The 23,461-nt window shown below is 38.5% G+C and overlaps 1 pseudogene; it reads right to left on the bottom strand.

The window, feature by feature from the left end:
• The window catches only part of LOC139921582 (sodium- and chloride-dependent GABA transporter 2-like), a 42,848-nt pseudogene extending 41,997 nt beyond the window's left edge, over window positions 1-851 (bottom strand).
• Between the last annotated feature and the right edge of the window lie 22,610 nt (window positions 852-23,461).

The raw sequence follows: 23,461 nt of genomic DNA, 5'->3' as shown, positions 1-23,461 counted from the left end.
TTTGTTGTTGGATATTGTATTTTCTCTATGTATTTGCTTTTTTATATTATATTGTTACTGCTCTTACTACTCTTAATTTATCACACGGTTGCTAATTACCGGAATTTATGGATATAGGGAATTCCCCCATGGGGGTGGAAACACTGATGAAGGCTTAGCGCTGTAACACATTTGTTTCTCATCTTGCTGTGGTGCGTACAATAAACTTTTGTAATTCATTTGGTTGTGGGGACATCCCTATTTTTTTGAATCTGTATAGGCCTACACAAGAGTCTCCACCCAAAAGGCAACAAGAAGAGTTTGGAGTTGAGCGAGCTATTTCAGCCTTTACCCTCAAATAAAGGACATATTTTCCTCCAACATGTGATTCCACCCTGACCGGTTAACTGTCCCAAAGATATCTCCAAAAAGAAGAGGGGGATTCCACAGGTAAACAGGAACAGAACATAGGGAACAAGGAAAACTCCTTAAGAGAAGAAGAATTTTGTAAAGAAAAATAAAATAAAAACATTGTTAGGGGCAAATTAAAGCAGCATTTAGTGTACATGTAATATGACTGATATGATTGATGGTTATTTAAATTTAGGGACATTTGTGACAGACTGTTCCAAGATATAATTCATGCAGCCTGTTCTCCTGAGTACTTTCTGCTGTACAGAGAGACTTTTATGCCTTAAAATCGTGCTCTCACCTCCTCCATTTTTGAAGCACAGATAGGGAAATCTCCAAACATTGCCGAGACCAATGATTTCTCCAACTATTGCTAAAATGAATTCCTTTTTGTTGGCCCACTGGCCTCTCTTCTGAGGCTCTGATGGTGGATGATCTTGATCATTGTCATTTGGCTCCATTGGGTCAACTGTTGAGATGTTGTATTAAAACAGTAATGGAGTGAGTGGTGAGTATATAATGTGTGTATATATATACTGTATATATTTTGAAGAAATGGCACCCTTCGGTACATTATACTGAACTTTCACAAAGAACAGTAGAATGAGGAAATGAGCAAGTGCTTCACCCTAATTTTTTGGTTTCTTAGCCTTTAGCCTCCATGCAGCCTTTGCTTCATGAGCTGGAGTAGATGAAACCCCAGAGTCCAGTCATACCTCTGGTAATACTAATTTCATAATAAGTGACAGCACTTACTCAATTTGACAGGTGACAGAACGTAATATGGCTGCAAGTGGCTTAAAAAAAAACACACAAAAAAACAACTGACATTTAATAAACACACTTGAATTCTGTAACTTCAGACCTTTAATATGGTTTTATTTTTCCAAGTGCATTTTTAAATGCATGCATTGCATTTAAAAAAGGGGGAGGTGATATTTTTTGTTTCCCACAATTTTATATCATTACTTTATACAGTATGTCTAAGTAATACGCCTGTTAAGTTTTTCATGTGAAAACAATTCAGAAATATTTTAGTAATATTCTCTAGTTCTCCTCTCCCACCTAAAGAGTTACATATCATTTTGAGCACAAGAAATGTTGTTTCCTGAGTGCCAACTGGAAGGCAGCTGCCTCCTCCAAGGTTTCTAACAGTGGCCCTTCCTTGTCTGCTTAGCCAATGACGTTATTCTCCCCACTTGGTGAAAGAGTTACACATTTGAATGGTAGCTAATGCTAACTCATGTTGATAGCCACAAATTTGTTTTATGTTAGTGATAGAGAAAACTTGTTCAATAAAGAATTCGAGCTAAGATCTCTATGTTCTTCCAATAAAGGTTATTTATTAGCGTGCGGCACGGAGAGAAGCGCACAGCAGTGGCAAATGTAGTTCTCTGAATAGTGAAGCAAAAAAATAAGATAAGATAAATAAAGCTGAAATTGCCTTGTCTTAAAACATGAACCTGAAAGCAATAATGAATACGCACGTCTCACTGGCTTTCCGCCCGCAATTCCAGCAGCTCTGAAGCTAACAGAAGCTAACACGGGTGAACAACACTTCGTGCAATCATGGTTACTATAGCTCAGGTGCGCGAACTCCTACAACAACAAAAGGAGACGTTTATTGAGATCATTCAGCAACAAGAGAAGAGCTTCAAATGTTTTGTTCAAATCATACTGGATTCTACAAACAAACGAATGGACGACATGTTGAAGGATTTACATGATCTCAAAACAAGCATTCAGTACACCCAGAAGGATACGGACGACCTGAAATCAGCCAGTGCAAAACAGCTAGCCACCTGCAATAGTCAGCAACAGGTCATGCATACGATGAGCGAAAACATCCAGGACATCAACAAAAAAATGGACTATCTAGAGGGCCAGTCCAGGAGAAATAACCTGGTTATCGATGGAATGGTGGAAACCGAAAACGAAGGATGGGCAGAGACGGAGGAAAAGGTGCGGCGATTGCTGTCGGAAAAACTACAGCTTGGGAAAAACCGTGAGTTGGAGCTGGAGCGAGCTCATCGAATGGGAAGACCGGGAGCGGACAGCAACAGACCACGGCCGATCGTCGTAAAGTTTCTTCGGTACAAGGACAAAGTAGCTGCTCTTCAGAATGCTAGACACCTGAAAGGAACTAACATCTTTATCAATGAGGACTTCACTGAGGCAGTCCGCCAAAAGAGAAGGGATCTCATGCCAGCCATGAGGGCAGCGCGTGAGAAAGGGGACATTGCCTATCTCAGACATGACAGGCTGATAACCCATCCTTCCACGAAACAACGAGGCAGTGGGAAAACCACCTATCCTACGGGTGAGTTATGGAGCTTTTTTCCTATCTTTAATCAAGAGCGTGGTCTTTCAATTTGAGAGCATGATTTATTGATTTCACATTCAGATTTTGTAATGCTTTCCCTCAAACCCTGTCCTCGCACTCAAATATCTCCTGCTTGCACTTAGATTTGCTCTGCTTCTGCTCAAACTGTATGCTTGCACTCAGATATAATGTTGCTTGCACACAGATTTCCTGCGCTCCAGCTTCAGCCCTTCTCCTCGCACTCAGGCTGCTTCTGTGCGCTCGTGAAACGTCTGCTCTCGGATTTCTGCTCTGCTCTCGGATTTTTGCTCTGCTCTCGGATTTTTTGTGCAACAACCCTGTCAAAATTCCCCAACCAATAGAATGCCAGGTGTAGTGTTGACCAATGAAATGATCCCTGCCTCGTTGCGGGTGCGTTCGCTTTACTTCTTAGAGCGTCCCGTACGGGCGGTTACTGTTTAACCGGGTTCATCCACTCCCGCCCTCCGGGGCTTTATTAAATACGACTTTTGGAATAAAAGGACAGTTAATGTATATACCAGCGCCTGTACTTTTTCGTTTACTATAATAGCTACATAAAATAGTAGCCATATAGCACACCGGCCTCCCGTCGGTGTGCTAGAGGGGAAAACGACGTCACCTTCATGACTCAGGAGCGGGAGTCTCGCGGATCACTGGCCAATATGGACCGCCAAAGTCAAGGACCTCAAGTAAGTTTTTTATTTTAATGGTGCTATTACTTCCTTCAAATTGAATTGGTTAAGTCATATTTGCGGCATAAGAATACATCCATGATAATATGCTTGGCTTTCAAGTGTTGTACGTTATGGGAACATTGTTGCTAGGCAACTAACAACAAAATGGACGCCGCCGTGTTTCATTTTTTTCCTGTATTTTAGTGTTTAGGAATGGGAAAAGTACCAACAGCAAAAGTAACCAGCTAACACATTAAGACAGTAGAAAACAAAAGTAAATTCAATGAGCAACTACATTTTAAAAATGCAGTTGGTGTGTTGTGTATATATCCTTCTCTTCAAATGATGTTTACCGTTGCTGTGTCAAAGTCTGCTCTATCAGAAAGGTTTCACATATTGGAAATACGGTAAACACGTCCCCACTTGAAGGTATCATATTCATATCTGTAACATATCTACAATTAAATCTACTTTTTGCTGTTGGTACTTTTCCCATTCCTAAACACTAAAATACAGGAAAAAAAGAAACGGTGACGTCGTTTTCCCCTCTAGCACACCGACGGGAGGCCGGTGTGCTATACGGCTACTATTTTATGTAGCTATTATAGTAAACGAAAAAGTACAGGCGCTGGTATATACATTAACTGTCCTTTTATTCCAAAAGTCGTATTTAATAAAGCCCCGGAGGGCGGGAGTGGATGAACCCGGTTAAACAGTAACCGCCCGTACGGGACGCTCTAAGAAGTAAAGCGAACACACCCGCAACGAGGCAGGGATCATTTCATTGGTCAACACTACACCTGGCATTCTATTGGTTGGGGAATTTTGACAGGGTTGTTGCACAAAAAATCCGAGAGCAGAGCAGAAATCCGAGAGCAGAGCAGAAATCCGAGAGCAGACGTTTCACGAGCGCACAGAAGCAGCCTGAGTGCGAGGAGAAGGGCTGAAGCTGGAGCGCAGGAAATCTGTGTGCAAGCAACATTATATCTGAGTGCAAGCATACAGTTTGAGCAGAAGCAGAGCAAATCTAAGTGCAAGCAGGAGATATTTGAGTGCGAGGACAGGGTTTGAGGGAAAGCATTACAAAATCTGAACGTGAAATCAATAAATCATGCTCTCAAATTGAAAGACCATGCTCTTGATTAAAGATAGGAAAAAAGCTCCATAGTGAGTCGGGTCATTAAGCCCTACTCCTGCAATCTGACTTTTTACTACTTTGTGTCATTTTAATATGGGCTCTAACACTCTTAATATCCCAGGCAAAGGCCTGTTGATTGCTCATTTAAACATCTGTAGCTTAAGAAATAAGATCCATGAATTAAGTAGTGTGATGCAGCCAAACAATATCCATATACTGGCAATATCTGAAACGCATCTAGACCCCTCATTTGAGAATACAGAATTAGCGGTTGATGGATACACTTTGTTCAGGAAAGACCGAAATAAATATGGGGGAGGTGTAGCTTTGTATGTCCAGAATCACATTCCAGTAAAAATACGAAGGGATTTAATGTTGTGTGATATAGAGGCACTGTGGGTACAGGTTCACCTGCCACAAAATAAACCAATACTTGTGGGTTGCTGCTACAGGCCGCCTAGTGCGGATATGAAATACTTAGACTCTATTTGTGAAATGCTGGACAAATCTAGTGATGAAAACCGTGAATTATATTTTGTAGGTGATTTAAACATTGATTGGTTAGCTGTGTGTCCGCTAAAGAAGAAGCTCCTTGCAGTAGCTAGTGCTTGTAACTTAACACAAACTATTACACTACCAACAAGAACCAGCACAAATAAGAATGGACTATCATCATTTAAATGCATTGATCACTTCTTCACAAATATTCCTGAACACTGCTCTAAAGCAGTATCAGTAGCTGTTGGTTTTAGTGATCATAACTTAATAGCACTAAAAAGGAAAACTAAGGTCCCTAAAGCAGCCAGTAGGATTATACACAAAAGGTCATACAAGCACTTCCAGCAAGAACTTTTTATGGAGGATGTGAGAAACGCTAACTGGTCAACAGTGTGTCATGAGGAGGACCCGGATTTGGCACTGAGTATATTCATGAGATTATTTATGCAAATTGCTGACAAACATGCACCTTTGAAAAAAACAACTGTAAGGGCAAAATGTGCCCCATGGATCAGTAGTGATTTAAAAACACTCATGGCGCAACGAAATGAGGCGAAAAAAGTGGCTGAAACATCTGGCTTACTATCTGATATGGAAAACTACCGTAAATTAAGAAATCAGGTAACCAAACTGAATAGAAGTAAAAAGAAAGAACATTACCAGAGTAAAATCAATGATTCTAAAAATGATGGAAAAAAACTATGGAAAACATTGAATGAAATAATGGGAAGGTCGTCACATCAGGCAAATTCATTTATAGAAACTAATGGTACTTTCTTAACAAAACCAGTTGAGATTGCCAATTATTTTAATAATTACTTCATGAGCAAGGTTGATAATCTCAGAAAGAACTTGACACCTACTGATGGCTCCTCCCTATGCACACTAATTGAGAACTGTATGATGAAGGATAAAAACTGTCAATTTGATTTTGTGCAGGTTGACACCCCTGATATCGAGAGACTGTTGTTGTCTCTGCCAAATGAGAAACCGGCTGGTATAGACCATCTAGATGGTAAACTGTTACGAATTGCTTCTACTCATGTATCTACTCCAATTTGTCACATCTTTAATAAATGCTTAATGTATGGGGTTTGCCCAAAGGTTTGGAAAGAGGCAAAGGTGATTCCAATACCAAAGGATAATAAATCAATCTTCACAGGTACAAACAGTCGTCCAATAAGCATACTTCCTGTCCTGAGCAAATTGTTGGAGAAAATAGTTTTCAAACAAATCCAAGATTATTTTACCAGGAATAAACTGATCACTAGTTCGCAGCACGCATACAGAGAAAGTCACTCTACGGCCACTGCCCTAGCCCAGTTAACTGATGATTGGCTGAAACAAATGGATAATAAGAAAATGGTAGGCACAGTGTTGCTTGACTTCAGTGCCGCATTTGATGTAATAGATCATGACATAATGATTATTAAATTAAAGAAATATGGATTTAGCAGTACGGCACTCTCTTGGATGGTCAGCTATCTATCTGGGAGATCGCAGAGAGTCTTTTTTAATGGTAGCCTATCTGACTGTATATACAACAGCTGTGGAGTTCCACAAGGAAGCTGCTTGGGCCCCTTACTTTTCTCTATTTTCACAAATGATCTGCCTTTAGCGATTGAGAATTCTAACATGGTAATGTATGCAGATGACACGACACTGTATAGCGCTGCTTCAACGAAAAATGAACTAGTAACCATCTTGAATCAAGATCTAGAGAGAGTGTCTAATTGGGTGAAAAATAACAAGCTAGCCCTGAACATTTCCAAAACTAAAAGTATGGTTTTTGGCTCAAGAAGTATGCTTATTGGTGACCCACAGCTGCATCTATCGATATCAGGGATGGCAATAGAACAGGTCAAAAAGACAAAACTACTGGGTGTAATGTTGGATGGACTATTGTCGTGGTCTGATCACATTGACGGCATTGTGACCAAAATGGGAAGAGGCATAGCAATGATTAGAAAGTGCTCCACTTATTTAACATCCTCTATTATCTGTCAAGTAATACAGTCCTTGGTCTTTTGTCACCTGCAATACTGTCCAGTTATATGGTCAGCGGCAGCTAAGAAAGACATAAATAAACTACAACTAGTTCAAAATCGAGCTGCCAGATTGGCACTCCATTGCTCAACACGCACAAATATAGCATATATGCACACTCGCCTGTCCTGGTTCTCAGTTGAAACTAAACTCCACTATAGCCTCCTCATGTTCTTCAGAAATGTAGTATTTAATCAGACACCTGAATATTTTTTTAACCAAGTACTAAACACAAGCAACAGACATAACCATTACACCAGGAATGCCAGCTCAGGTCACTTGATACCTCCAACCCCAAGAACAAACCTCCTCAAACGCACAGTTACTTACCGTTCAGTAATGTCTTGGAACTCACTACCTCCTCACATAACTCGCACACAAAACAAATTGTCATTCAAAAAACTATTAAAGGCACACTTGGGGCCGCTGACCATATGAATTGTATTTGACCAAATATAATGTATATTGTTTGTACTGATACTATACACCTAAGTATCTGATTGTACCATTTTTAACTGTATGTTTTATGTTATGTATTGTATGTATTATGTCTTATGTCCTTTTTGTGGACCCCAGGAAGATTAGTGGTCGCCAAGGCGTCCACAATGGGGATCCATTTAATAAACAATAAACAATACAGAAACAGTGTGGCAACAGACATTTCAGCAAGAAAATGGATAATAGATCCAGAGTCATATGTTTTAAATATCTTGCCCTTCCAATGTGGGAGTTGATCAAAGAACTAATTTACCATGGCAGCCTCGAGTTATTCGAAAGTCTTACATCCACACAGCTATTTGATTTTACAATTTGTCATTTCAGCGCATGAAACCTGCACCTTATTTCTCTGTTTTGCAGGGCAAACTATGAAGCAAATCTACACATATCTGACACAACTGTTTCCAAATCTGTGATGATTTACCAATACTGTACTCTCGGTACAAATTAAGTCTGTATAAAATTTGTCAGTATCTCAGGGGGCAACTTGGCATCACATGGAAGGAAAAACAGAGACAATATTTTTTGCAGGCAAAATGAAAGTAGACATACATAATAGCATCCCCATGCGACAGTAGACCAAAACATTTATTTTTCTCAAAGTTGTTTATAGTTTACAGTGTAAAAAATAATAATTACGAACTCCTACTTCCTACTGTTGAGTTGCAACCCATTATGCACAATCCATGTCTTGATTGTGGAGGAAACTAAAAACTCTCACCCTAAAGTTTTATATTTCATGTATACTTGATAGGTACACAGATAATTTTCTTACATTCTTAAACTAGATGGCACTCAGTAGAGCGCATACCTCCGCCAACGCTATGCAATTGTCAATATGCCATGTCGGATTTTCAAAAGTTAATCATTTCTTCTATGCCACATTACTAACTTGTTTCACATCAGAAGATGCACACATTTTCATGACTGTACCTGAAATGGGACATTAAAATTCTAGCCACTTTTAAGCGTTTCAGCTGATTATCACAACACCACATGGCCAATCAGCACTATTTCTGTTCAGTGGACATTAGAGCTGACGTTCTACGAGTGGACCAAGTTTTGGAAATTTGGCCACATGTTTGATTGGGCCAAGAGTGGAGGGTTTGCTTGTTCTTATGTCTGCTGACAGGCACACAAAGTTAATTGGTGCTGCGTAAATCTGTTGGGAAGTTATGCCTTTTTGTGAGAAGCCACGCCTGCCTTTGGACAATCAGTGTGAAAAGTTAATCAGTTCTTCCATGCTCCATGACCAACTTTTTCACCAAGTTTCGTGTGAATCCGTTCATAATTATATTAGGTATCCTCCCAGCAGACAAACATATGAATGGGGCGAAAACATAACCCCTATTCAAAGAGGTATTAATTGGCGGAGGTCATTTAGAGACTGAGGAGGAGATTTAACCAACAAGTAATGAAAAATGGGCAACATAAATACATAAATACAACAAAAATACCTATGCGTGGACATGTTACCCCATGTTTGTTGAATTTAATATGACACTGTAAGAACTTATCCATTTCTGTATTAGGAAAAGGACAATTTCTCTTTTTTTTATATAAATTTGAGGTATTACAAAAACAAACTTTTTGGAGATATGTGGTTTTACAGCACTGTCTTTTTTCTTCAAGTCTCCTTGTCTCCTCTGTGGATGCTCTGTACTGGCACACTGACACAGCAACACTGTGATTGATGTAAGCCTTATACCCAAAACTTTCTATAGCTTTACCTTCGGTGCTTGGACCCCTAATAATTCAATTTCAGTTTCTAGTGACACATATTTCTGCCCATGTGTGCTACACTCCAGCCAAGCAGCCTAATCTACAGAGTTGAGCTATTTTTTCTGTTTTTATTAAATAAAACCCACACAGCCTGACAGCCGGCAAACTCCCATGTAGCCTCCTTTGCCCTAATTGCCTGTGTAGACTGGCCTGCATACGCCTCCTTTATTCAACTGTACATGTTACTTCCTCACTGCTCAAAAATTCTTAGGCACTCTCTTCACTCTTCTGCTGCATAAACATGGTCAAAGGTAGGTAATTAAAAAGCAGAAACACTGTCTTCTTGTGGAAGTGACTATAAACAATCAATGAAAAACATGGGAAACGCAGCATTCCAAAAGGCTTTAAAAAAAAAAAAATAAGGCAAGACTTGCCTTCAGTTATACCGTATCTTCACTGATGCATCTGCTGGATGAGCCAAGCAGTGTTAAAAGCATTGCATAGATTCTAGATGTGTCAGGAAATTAGCAGTTTCATGGTCAGCAAGGAGAAAGCCATAGTTTTAGGATGAAACGTGAAAAGAAGAAGAAAAAGAAAAATGTGACGTAGATTTTTTGTGTGACATGTAACAGAGCATCTCAAAGCCCTAAATATGAAATTGCAAGAGCTAGAGCCCACAAGCATTTCTTATGATACAGCATCATCCCATAATAAAGAAAAAAAAAGTTGCATTTCTTAATGAATCAAAACAGTTCTGTATATTCTGTATGTTTTTTTTCCTCTTCTTTCTCCTCTTTATTCCTTCGTTACCTAACTTCCTTTCATTCCTTTTGTCTTTATTTCTTTTTAATCTTTATGTAATGTCTCTTTATTATACATATAGCCTATGAATTTCTTTTTTCGTTTCTCCATGTACATATAAAGTTGGTTATGTTGCTTATCTCTGTATTACAAGTAAGATCGAGATCGTTTTTTTTACTGTTATTATTATTATTATATACTATTATTATTATTATAATTGTTATTATTAATTTTGATTTTTATTGTTATATATTTATTTGTTTATTATTATTATTATTATTTTTTTTTTTACTTTTTTGTGTGTTTTTTGTTTGTTTGTATGTATGCATGCCAGGAAAAAAAGACAGTTCTGTATTTTTATTGTATTAAATAGACTGGCTCTGGCACATGTTTATAAATGTGGAATAAGATGGTTGCTTTAGTTCAGTAGTTTCTGCTCAGTCAAACCATGTTGTAGTAGGCCACTCTCACCCCCAACCTAATAAATTCATTTCAGAAATTAATTGGATGCCCCTTATTTTTCTTTCTTGAAAGTTGCTGACCCTTGCAGGAACACAAACAGGTGATATGCAATGAAAGCCTTCCAATCAAAACAGTTTCTGGTAGAGTCAAATGTAACAGGAAAACTCAACTCACCTTCCAACTTGACAGTCAGTAGCCACCAGGATAAGTGGACCAAAAGAACACAATTAAGCAGGAGATTTGCTGATGTTGAGGCTGAGAAAGTTTTGATTTTTTTACAGATTTATTTGCAGTTGATTTGGAAATTTGTCGGAATACTGACAGAACTGAATAAATTACAGTGCAACTGCACACAGAAGGCCAAGTTTGAATCTCTCAAGATCAGAGAGCTTTCCCTTTTATCCCATGGCTTCTGTGTGTGAAGTGGTGAAAGCAATGCAGACAAATGCTTTCCATGATAAAGATCAACATACTAACTTGTTTTCCATGATAAAGATCACCATATCAACATACCCTTAGCTCTGGACCTGTATGTATGGAATGTAAGCTGCTGTTCTGTTTAAATGTATCATTTAAATGCCAATAAAGAAAATAGACATGGTCACACAGTCAGTGGCCACCAGGATATGTGGAGCACTAACTGTATTAGTGCTCCACATTAATCAATTTAAACATGGCTTTACAGACATCATCTTTAGAGCACAGACATCATTTGTCTTTGATAAAGATTCATCAAACTATCTTGAACATGTCACAATGTCAGTGTGACGGGGAGCTCCGTCACTGGCTGCCTGATGTACTGTGATCATCTTGAAGTTTCATGAAAATTAAATCAACACTAAATCACATAGTGCAGAAGTGTGTTTGATCTATCAAAGGCAAAATACCTGATTTGGCATCATTGATTGGGGTGTGGCCAGAAGTTTCAACCTACTGAAGAGCAGTGCAGCAGCAGTTTTCTGTCTGTGATTTAGTATTGATTTATTCATTCATGGAGAGCATGACAAAGTTGTATGTGGTTAAGTAGTTAGCACCATCAATCATAGGCTGCAGTATCACAATACTTCTCCCTTTAGGTAGTTTCTCCTCAGTAAGCTCTCAAAAGGAGTTTTGCTCAGTAAGGCGTCAGCCTTTCATGTGGTAGATTGTGGGTTTAAATCTAGGCTTGGTCATAAACTGTCAACCAGGGGGCGCCCCGGTGGCTCACTGAGTAGATCGCATACAATAAGGCTCAGTCCTTCCCACAGTGACTTGGGGTTCGAATCCGGCCCGCGGTCATTTGCTGCATGTCCTCCCCTCTCTCTCTCCCGTGCCTTCCTGTCTCTCTCTCACTAACTCTGTCAAATAAAGCATAAAAATGCCAAAAATAAATCTTAAAAAAAAAAACTGCCAACCATATGGGTCATATTTTACAATAGAAAGTTTGGTCATTGTGAATAACTTGAACAATGAGCAATGTGCGATAAACAGTTGGTTGCAATTAAATGATGAACTTGATAAAAGTCATGGGCTAACACAAAATTAGCCATGACTAATCTGTGTGTCCGATCTTCAGAAAACGTGTCTGTTTGTGTGTCTGTCTACCTTTTCTGCCTTCTGTGATGTTTTCTCTATCTGTCTTTTTAAATTGTGCTTGGGCCCCCCGCGGCTATATTTATTATTGCTATTATTATTATGTTTATACTTATGCAAATCCAATCTAGTTATCCATTACTCTTGCATTGCAAATTCTTCAATCGATTGAATGAGTGAAACCATAAAGACCATTATTCTGAAATCTGGGTGCTACAAATAAATGAAACCATGATGATGTCGGGATTACTATGTGACTAGCCAGTTCCATAGCGACCTACACAGTGTGGCGATTTTTATTACTTAAAGATGATAAAGTTACTTGTGAATTGTGAAATATGCACAACAAGGTAGGAAAGAAAAAAATTGGGGGGAAAAAATCACCTTCTATACATAATATGTATAGAAAGGTCACCAAAAGGGAATCCCAAAAAATATAGTCCAAGGCTCCAAGTCTCTTTCCAAAAGTTAAAAAGCCTTTATTGGTTACATGGCTAGGAATATTAAAAACATTGAACCAACATGTTGCAGCCTCCTGGCCTTCATCAGGGAACAATAGATAGCACAAGACAAAAGAATATATAGGTACCACACTGGGTGGAACCCAAACTACTAGCAGGTCATGTGACCCATGGTATAGATACCAAGCATGTATAGAGTGAGAGTCACCACCAGGTGGTACCACAATATGTACAGGTGACCCACTACAATTCAAACACTCCCACATGAGTGGGAGAGAAACTCCCACTCATGCTGCCCACCCCAGAAGAGATGCAAGATACTAAGAGGGAGGAAAGGAAAGAGGGAAACACCCAGTCCACTACAGGGGAGAGTATCAGGGCCCACGGACACGGAGCTCATCCAGGCAGACTCAGAGAATGACATAGTGATCAAAATTTCAGGTATCTCTCTCTCCACATAATGTACCACTGTGCTCTCTAAGGTCCTTTCTTTTTCTCCCACCTATAATGTGAAGGAGTTTCAAACTAAAGTGGACTTGTTCAAATTTTACAGAAATTTGCACTTAAGAGTCTGGTACAAGCAGAATACACATAACACTATATCCTCTTCACCAAACTCTACAAGCAGTGGACCTATGACCACTCCTAATCAGTTTAAACCTAAGTCTACCTTCTTCCCCATTAACAACAATTCTTGTCTCATTTATGAAGAAGGTCTCATATGAGGTCAAACAACTGTTTCAGGACCGGAAAAAATTCTCCAGTCCAGTATAACTAAGCAAGAAGAACAAGCTATTCAGTGGCTGAGGAAAAATGAGGACTTGCTGATTAAACTGGCTGACAAGGGAGGAGCCATAGTGGTGTAGGGTAAGCAGAAATATGTGCATGTGGCTTTACGCCAATTGAACAACCCACAGTATTATTCACCTCTCAGATCCAATCCACTTGAATAGCTGAAAGGAGAGTTCGGAGATATACTAGGCATGACAAAGAATGACGGTTGGATCACAGAAAAGGAACAATATAACCGTTGCCTGTCAACTTTCTATATGTTACCCAAGATACATGCTGTAAAAATTTGGAGAATCCCCCAAGGAGGCCTATTATCAGTGGCACTGGAACAATTGCTGAACCCTTATCTTAATATGTGGACTTTTTTATCAAACCACTTGTAGCTGAGCTTCCCTCTTTTCTGTAAGACACCTCACATGTGCTCAAAAGATGGATGAATTTAAAAACATTGGGGATTTTTCGTGACTATGGACATAGAGGCACTTTACACCAACAGTGAGGGACGTGATGAGAAACTGTCCCCCAACGATTTTCTTTTACAATTGACAGAATGGACTCTTCATAACAATGTGTTTTTGTTTCAGGACCAACTGTTTCACCAGAAAAAGGGCACGGCTGTGGGGGCTTGCTATGCACCCAGTGATGCATGTCTGCTGTTGGGACTCTGGGAGGAAGGTTTATTTACAGTCCCTCCAATCCTTTTCTTGACAAATTCCTATTCTATGGACGTTACAGCAAGCTCAAGCATTTAAGGTCAAATAACCCTTATCCTTTAGGGTGCCGCATACACAGTGTTCAAATGTAGCTTCCTGTGGTTTAATCTATAGGAGTCGAGGAGTCTATTCCAGCAACTCCCAAGATTAGAATTAAATGATGTTTTGGTAGAAGTGTAAACCTGTATCTTATTAATTTAGCAGTATTACTGGGGCCCTCTTCAATGTATCTGCAATGAATCTTCAGAAATATATTGGGTGACAGGGGCTGTGTTGGGCTTGTAGCAGTTGATGGAAAGCGGTAGATGAGAGCAGAAGACCATCTGAGGTTTATATTATTTTTTTCGCCTTTATTAGATAGTTTATAGTGAAGATAAGACAGGAAACATTGGGGAGAGAGAGAGATGATATGCGACCAATGTCCCAGGCCAGATTCAAACCTAAGACGCCACAGTTATATGGTATGTGCCTTAGATCACTGAGCCACCAGGACGCCTCAGAGCAGAAGACCATTTGTGACAGCTATACTATTTGGTATTCTGTAGAGCTCTAAATACTAATAGAAGTTGTCTATGCCAGTGTGATGTTACATGTGTCATTTATGCCAGCGAGGGCCATAGCTTCCTGTTGAGGTGTAGTCTCTTTTCCAGTCTTGAGCCATGAATCCTTTGCTCGCCAGCATGATAGATTGTTTTGTGCTTTGTTGCTGATTGTGGTACTATACTGTATGTGAACTTTTTTTTATCTGAGAACAAGAACAAGAACATCTGCTGGTGTCTCTTCCTGCTAAACTGCATTCTTTCAACGCTCAAATGCATCCTTTTCATGGGATGTTACAGCATTTTTCATCTCAAACATTGGCAATCTTGAGGTTGATCTCTGGCCAGTGGTAATAACATTTCTAGAGTAGAAAGCAAAGGAATCAGGGCTCAAATCCAACAGACAAAAAGCCTCATATGTGCACATAATTCATATCATTTTGATTTGTCTTTTCAGTGCATTGAATGTCCTCTCAGTCTCACTCTGTTTCTGCAGTTCAAACACTAAGTCTCGAGTGGAATGGTTGTTTCTTTTGTTTTGTTTGTTTTTTTTGCTAGTGGTATTTTTTGCCATTCTAGTCTGTGAGAAGGGCGAAACATCAATATTTAACAAAATAGACCTTATGCAGGTGACAAGGTAAACTTGTACTGCTCAGGTAGACTGCCAGCCATCACATAATAGTATAGTAGGCTAGAACTTGTAGGTCAAAGTGCATTCACAAAATCAGTATAAAACTTGTATTTATATACACAGCCTGTAAAAGCATATGTACACCGTTTAATCCTGTTTGGCCCAAAGCGAATGCTACAGTGACACGTAAAGTTGTAAAGGCCATATCTCACATTGTTATTCTGATTGACATGAAACATGATACCCTTTGCAACAGTTTTTCCTCCGATGCTTCTTCCATTTTTTGATCTATTAACACCAAACATTAGTTGACCTAGATACAGAAATGGTTTATAAACTAGGTCAATTGGATAAACAACATAGCCGGTATAAACCAATGAATTTGAAAATGGGTGTTTCTAATCTATGAATCTGCTAAAACAAATTTCATGAAATTTGAAGTATATAGATAGAAATGTCACAAGTAGCCAGTCCACTCCCCTTAGTTATTTAAATTCTTGAGACAATAGAAGAGCTGAGAGGGGTAGAGAGCAGGACAGACCATCAGAGAAGGTTCTGGTGTGACTGAAGCCCAGACCAGCAGGGGGTAGACCTGCAAGACCCAAAGACAGGCGACCTGTCTCTGGACATGAAAATGTCTGTCTACCCTGAATTATAATACATAAGAGCAATCATTTTATGACTTGGGTTCAATTCAGAAAAAAACCAAAGACAGGAAGATTGAGGAGAAAAGTACATTAACTTACATTGGAATTGAACTACATTTGTACATTTGTGAATGAGTGGTAGGCCTATCACACATCTAAAATACAGGATTGTAATGTACAAACCAACAATCACAGAGGGTGAAACTAATGTAACATCTCCTTGCGCAGATTCCACAGCTCATATCAAAGTTGCTTTAGCTGCAAAATGCATACCACTAGCCTACATTTAACTCTATCAAAACATGTAGAACAGTGGTTTTGTTCCTTTTTGTAGCCAAAGAACTGGAGAAATGCCATCTACAAATGAACCACCTTAACTACAACCTGAAACCAGATTTTCACTGATGTCCTACATTACTCCTTTAACCCATTTGTAGAACAGACAGTCCTTTCCATTTAGAATAGCTTGTACAGATCTAACACAGCAAGAACCCAAACAAGCATTTTAATGAGCAATTAGTCCAGGGGTGTTGGAGGTGTTTGGGTGTTTGAGGTTTTGGTAGCTTAGCTCACAGTAACATACAACACAACCTCAGCAACAATACATTGCATTGGGTATAAGAAATGGCCTATATTCTTTTGAGTTACGACATTGATCATGATGAACCTTTCTTTAATGTACTGCATGTGTGAGAGAGGCAAGGAGAGAAAAGGCAACAGGAAAAGGTGATTCACTTTTATCAACTATTTTTACGCTCAACAGAAATATGCAATTCATTTTACTGAGTTAGTTCATATAATGATATCAAATCAATTTATCTGGCGCTAATCTGTGGATTTCACGTCTGGTGATACAGATATGCAGAAAAGAGAAATAACGTTTTTTTCATAGTTGACATGGTAGGTTGACTGTATGTCAACAAGCAACACGTGTTTTTGGTTGTCAACTGAAGGTTATAATAATTGTGGTCTGTTAACGGCTAGCAATCAAAGATTCCGAGGCCCTAATAAATTTAAAAAAGCTTAAATAAATGATTGTGAACAAGACAGCATGTGAATCTTAAGGTAATTCAAAACATTATATTTGCAAGATAAGTCTCCCTCCCGCAGTGGACCAGTGCAGACACTACTGAACACTGAGCAGACTCAAGTTTGCTTCAGGAAAGTGAAAGAATGGCACAGATTCAATTGTGGAGTACATGCGGCATCTAGTGGAGAGATGCTTTATTACATAATTTGCATAATTTCAAAGTGTCACAAGTAACCAAATACCACTTTCCTTTGACCCAGGTTAGTCCATCACTAAAACACACACAGTGTCTTTGTGGAGTACTTTGTAGAGATCAGCAGCTTTCTTTAATTAGTTGACTTTTTCTCTGAATGCCATGTACTGTGAATATTTTTATTTTGGATTGGACCTTGACATTTTGTATCTTATTTGTTTTAACATCTAAAATCCAAGTTATTATTAAGATTAATTGCAAATTAGATTCCCCTACATGGCTACCGTCACAGACCAGCCCCTTTATGTATTAATATAGTGAACAGTAATTCACCGGTGTGTGTGTGTGTGTGTGTGTGTGTGCATGTGTGTGTGTGTGTGTGTGTGTGTGTGTGTGTGTGTGTGTGTAGCCTATTTTTTCTGGGAAGGACCAACAAACTCCCGACGTTGGTCATCCCCACCTGTCACACCAAATTCGCACCCATGTTCATATTCATTTTTTTTCTATGATCTATTTATTTTGATGTCACTCCAGTTATATCAGAAATATAAGTATATAGCTATAAATATATGTACTGTATGTCTGAATCATAGACTGTAAATAGGTCTGAATCTATGTATTGATGTTGCAAATACATTTGTAGCAGTTCAGAATAAGTTGTCCCAAAAAGTTTGGGATTGGGGGCTTTGGGCTGCTACACATGCATTTCCAAGTTGAACAAGAGAATGTGAAGACAGTACACGTATTTCCAACTTTCAACCTGTGCTTCATTTCAGTGTTTTGAGGAATCTTCTTACACCTGGGTTTGGTTAGGTTCTGATTATCTTAGTCATGACAAAACCAAACTCAAGCCGTTGTTACAAATGGCAATTAAATGTTACCGTTTGCTTCCAGTTGGTCCACTGCTGATTATTCTGAGACACAGTCCTACAACAGGCCCGTAAATTACTGTGTCAAATACTGTTGCTGATGTTATCTGTGCCCTTTCCAACAAGGTGTTACAAGTCAGGTATATCTAGATTATAGAATAACAGCAATGTTTGATTGTACATAAGTTCAAGTTTGGAGGCTGACATGGCTACTATCAATATCTGTCTCCAAGGTGCTGATCGTTATGATAATGTTAAGGACATGATTGGCTACCACCCTTGGACTTATATGAAATATTGCTGGGAATACATCACACCATCTATCTGCACAGTGAGTACTGCACTTTTTATAGGATACCATTTTTCTATAAGTACCATCGATTTTTTGTTCAAGCCAAAGAAATAACAAAAGGATGGTTCATTGTTAAAAGATTTTTAGCATCAATAAAATGTGATGTGTGATAAATAGGCCTACCGTGCAAAAGTCAGCGACCACCCTTTCATTTATTTAATTTCCAGTCAAAACGCATGTTATTCATTTTTCAGTGTCAGAAAAAATGCAGGAAACACATACAGTATTTTCATATAATTACACAAAAGCCTCCACAACTAATATCACATTTTTCAGTGTTTAGTGTGTCCACCCTTTGCCTTCATTACAGCTTACATTCTTGTCGGGAGACTTTTCAAATCTGAAACCAGAGTGGAGCTTGATTTTTTCCTATCTCTCAAATATGAAAGCTTTATGTACTGTCTATCTGATGGTGATAGTTTTGGTGGTTGCACAGTTGTTAGTCCCATTTTCTCTATATCTTGCAATATTTTTTTTTAACTCCAGTTTTGGAGTCTGTTTTTTCCACTTATTTTCCTTTGACTTTCACCTTCCTTATGCAAGTGTATTATCCTATATCAAATCACATCGGAAATATCGCCTTTAGCCATTTTAGATGCACATGAGACAGAAATGTGCAAGGCAGCCAAGGTGTGTTTGAGTAGTTTATGTGAATGTTAGTGTCGTTTTGAAGGGAAAGTGTGCTAACATAATGTATTTTGGGAACAACGTTTGTTGGTTTTAAGATTTGAAGAATGGAAGAGTTTAAGTGGCAGTAGAATGCACAAAAGTAAAGAGTGGACAAATGAAATACTGATAGATTTTATATTAAACTTAGTGTTGGAGGCTTTTGTGTAATTTTCTGTTAAATATATGTTTCCTGTATTATTGTTTGACAACAAAAAATAATGTGTACTGAATGGCCGACTGACTGGAAATTAAATAAACGAAAGGTTGGTCTTTGACTTTTGCATAGTATTGTATAGGCACAGAGAAGTAAGAAATTTACATTTTGCTTGTTTTTTCCTTGATTATATTTGATTTTAGGTTTACATTCTCTGTCTTTTCACTTCACAGAGCACATTTCTCTTCTCTCTGGTCAAGTTCATTCCTCTGAAATACAACAACACCTATCAATAGCCCTGGTGGGGCTACGCCATTGGGATAGTCCTTGCTCTCTCTTCCGCTCTCCTGGTTCCTCTGTGGTTTCTCTACAGCATGACTGTAACCTCAGGAACACTGAGGCTGGTAATACATGTGTTCATACTACTGTCATTCCTAAATCTTGTATATGTTAAAACTGAATAATAACAAGACAATGTATATAGAATGCATATAGACCAATGGCAAAATAAAGTATTAGTAGGGGAGAGCAGGGTAAGATGAGCCATTTTTCTTTTTTTCTCAAAATGTTATCTTGGCAAGGAAAAATGAGACAGAACTAAAACAATTGCTTCTACCCATACTTCGGGATGTTGAGTTTCAAATTGTCTGGTAAGCATGCAGCTAAGTGAAAGAAGAATGAAAATACAACTTCTCACAAAAAACTGGTCCCTTGGTTCAATCTGCCCCAGGGTGGGGGTAAGTTGATCCTAGCAAGGGGGTAAATTGAGTTGCTTGGGGGCCACTGAATTATTCATGTTGGAGTCTGGATAAAATACAAATAAACTATTTCTATGTCAAATGAGATTGAAGACAATGTTATTAGTTTAAAACATCTTTAGTTTTAATCATAACATTAACAGTGAGCTAGAACAGTAGTAAAATGTGCTTGCATGTCATTTTGCAAACCAAACTGAGTTAAATGTGACATTACTTGGCATTACACGTAACATTACTTGAAAAGCCTTGAAAATACAAGATTCGAAACCAATTGTTAAAGAAATTGTCCATTGCTGCAAATTAAATGCAAATGTGTTTCGTAGGCTTTGTGTACATTCTATAGGCTATTAACCCTCTAGACCCCATAGCGCCCGAGAGCGCCCATTCTATATTTCACTATAGCGCCCGTCATTTTTAAATCGTTTAAAATGTACCAAAAACTGAAAATCAAGTTATCAGCTTTGTTTTATATATACTTCAAGTTGTCATCGATGAACCGGAACCGGAAAATTTAGCTGGTGACACTGAGACGTTTGATTTTCCCCGGGTTTAGTCGTCCTCCACCGGTAGATCTAAAAATGGCTTCGCCAGCTAAGCGTCACGCTTTTAAAACCTTCTGGAAGCTGTCAGATTGTGCTGTGAGACAGAACCTGACCCGTCGTATGTAGTGGAAAGTTACGAAGACATTGTGAGTTGAAGTCTTTTGATCGAAATCGCTTGTTCTTGCTCAATAAAACAAGACACAAGATCACCTTCACTAAACAGCGGGACCTACCTGCTCTCACCGCCGGAGACAGACATTGTTTTCTGGGAGGCAGTGCGCCGAAGAGTCGGTAGGAGGACTGGCTGGGTTGCAGCGACTTTTATCCATATAACATTAAGTTTGACAAATTTTTCCATATTTGTTTGGCGACTATTACTGTCTGACCTAATTACTGTGTGGGTTGAGGCGCTGGAGGTTTTGTATTGATTTTGAAAGCTTATCGTTAGCCAAGATAGGAAGGATCTGTTTTGTTGTCATACTTTGAATGACACTGAAGGAGACGCCCTGAATCGCCTTGCCATGTATTTGGTACCAAATTAAAGGGAAAGTTGTGTTTTTTTAAATGGAAAAACTTGTGATTGTCAATTTCGTTTTATTTTTGAGATATAGCTGTTTGTTTGGAATGAGCAAGAAAATGCTGATTTAAGTGAGAATTCCCAGTGAACTGCAGCAACATTCTAGAATTCTCCTGGGGTCTAGAGGGTTAAAGAGCCATTTCAATATTCCCCAACAACTCAATATTCCATGACTTCACATTTTTTTATTGAACAAAGCCCTAAAAAAGGCTATAGTGGCTACTTGTTGGAATTAAACATATTCAAATCACACTTAGGCAACACAAACTAGACTTATGAACATGGAAACAAAATATAACAGGGACTATGATGGAATCGTTTGTCTACTTAATTCCTGCACAGCTCCTGGCTGTGAAGCCACACCTACTCAATATTCCATCTATCCAGGCCGTAGGGAAATACAAAATCCAACTCTACTCTTGCACTGATTCAATTAAGAGCCACACATTCTCATGACACCTTAATTGAATCAGTTGTGCAAGAGTAGAGTTGGAGCTCAAAGTTGGAGGACAGGGGGTCCTTGAGGACTGGGTTCAGAAACACTACTCTATATTGTTCAAGATACAAAACAAACAAATAAATAAATAGATTACACAGTTATTCATTAAAATACTATATCATATATCAGAAATCAACAAGGGACAGAGTTATTCATTAAAAAGTATTGTTAATATCAGAAATCAACAAGGTGGTAAGTTGAACAACTGGCTCAATTTACCCATTGGCTTTTGGCTCAACTTACCCCATAGCCACCTTTTTGAAAAAAACCTTTTGTTAATTAATTAATGTGGTTTTAGTCCTTGGTAGTAGACCAACATTTATTGTATATATGTTTGAATGTAGCTAAAGCGGTATTGAGATAACAGCCATTAAACAATTAATGTAAAAATGATACTTGTTGCAAAAAACAGTTTTATGAGCATACATTTTCTTACTACTTCTTCTATATGGCTGGTTCCATCGCAGCCATGTTGAAATGGAAGTCTCTTTCTAAGGAGCCACTGGTGGCTCAGTACTGTCGCCTCACAGCAAGAAGGTTGTGGGTTGTCAAATCTCCGCCCCGGTCCTTCTGTGTGGAGTTTGCATGTTCTCCCTGTGTTTGCGTTGGTTTCCTCCCACAGTCCAAAGGCATGCAGATCAGGTGAATTGAAGACTCTAAATTGCCCACTGGCGTGAGTGTGTTTGTGTGTAGTATGGTATATGATGGTATATAATCTAGTACATAATCTAGTAAAATGATGTATATGTAGATCATGTATATGATGTAGTATAGGATGTATATAATGTGTATATGTTATATGTATATATGATGTATTATGTATATGACATGTACTGTATATGATGCTATATAAAGGGCTATATAAATAAACAAGACATTGCTAGAATACAGGGGGTGGCTCGAGTTACCTACTGGCTCGTCTTATCCCACTCTCCCCTACACATAAAATGATGACTGACACTATCTACAAGCCTGCAAGCTCAGAACCATAGAAGTGACAATAAAGATAGAATTAAAAAATATAGTACATTTATTGAAAATGCTCAAAGCATATTCCTTGACACATTCATAAATAAATAAATATTTATCATGACTCTATGTCACTGGAGTCAGAGGATCCAGCGACTGTCTATCGTTTTCATATTAGAGAAGGGAAGGGCTGTAGCCTACTTTTCCTACCAAAATGTACTTCAGACAGTTTTCACAGATCCTGTGGAAAAGTAACTCGATTTGTTGCTGGTCAATTTTTAAAGTAAAGTTGCAATGAAGGCAATGAAAAGTTGCTAAATCTAGCAACAAGTTTGTAACACTGAATGCTTGAAATATTATCAAATTTCATCTGGATGTTTTGCAAAATGCTTGTCTTGCAGCTCATTAGAATGAAATAAAATTGGTTCCAGAAGTATATGTTGCAATTATTATTTTATTCCCAGCTTTGATGTATTCGACATGTTTTCAATTTTCAATGGCAGAAAGAGAGAGAGAGAGAGAGAGAGAGAGAGAGAGAGAGAGAGAGAGAGAGAGAGAGAGAGAGAGAGAGAGAGAGAAAGAGAGAGAGAGAGAGAGAGACAGGAGGCAGAATAAGACCACTGGACCCTCTGACCCATTGCATAGATGTCCTCTGATTGAACTTGACACTGTGTGTGTATTTGTACACACACACACACACACACGTACAAAAGGAGTTAAGTGCCACCAAATTGGTGGTGGCCAATTATCTTTGAATAAAATAGTTGTCCCTAAGGCAACTTATCCTTGTTTAAACAAAGGAGAAGAATAATTAAATGTGTTATTTCTATTTTATTTTTTGACAAAAAATAAAATTCATTTCACTTTGAAAGAATGGAGAACCTTGTGTAAATCTAAAATAATGTGGCAATGGTCATGAGT

The sequence above is a fragment of the Centroberyx gerrardi genome, chromosome 13 (assembly GCF_048128805.1).
Source record: "Centroberyx gerrardi isolate f3 chromosome 13, fCenGer3.hap1.cur.20231027, whole genome shotgun sequence".
Taxonomy (NCBI): domain Eukaryota; kingdom Metazoa; phylum Chordata; class Actinopteri; order Beryciformes; family Berycidae; genus Centroberyx; species Centroberyx gerrardi.
Note: the sequence above shows the minus strand (reverse complement) of the source record. Positions and strands in the feature narration are given on the sequence as shown.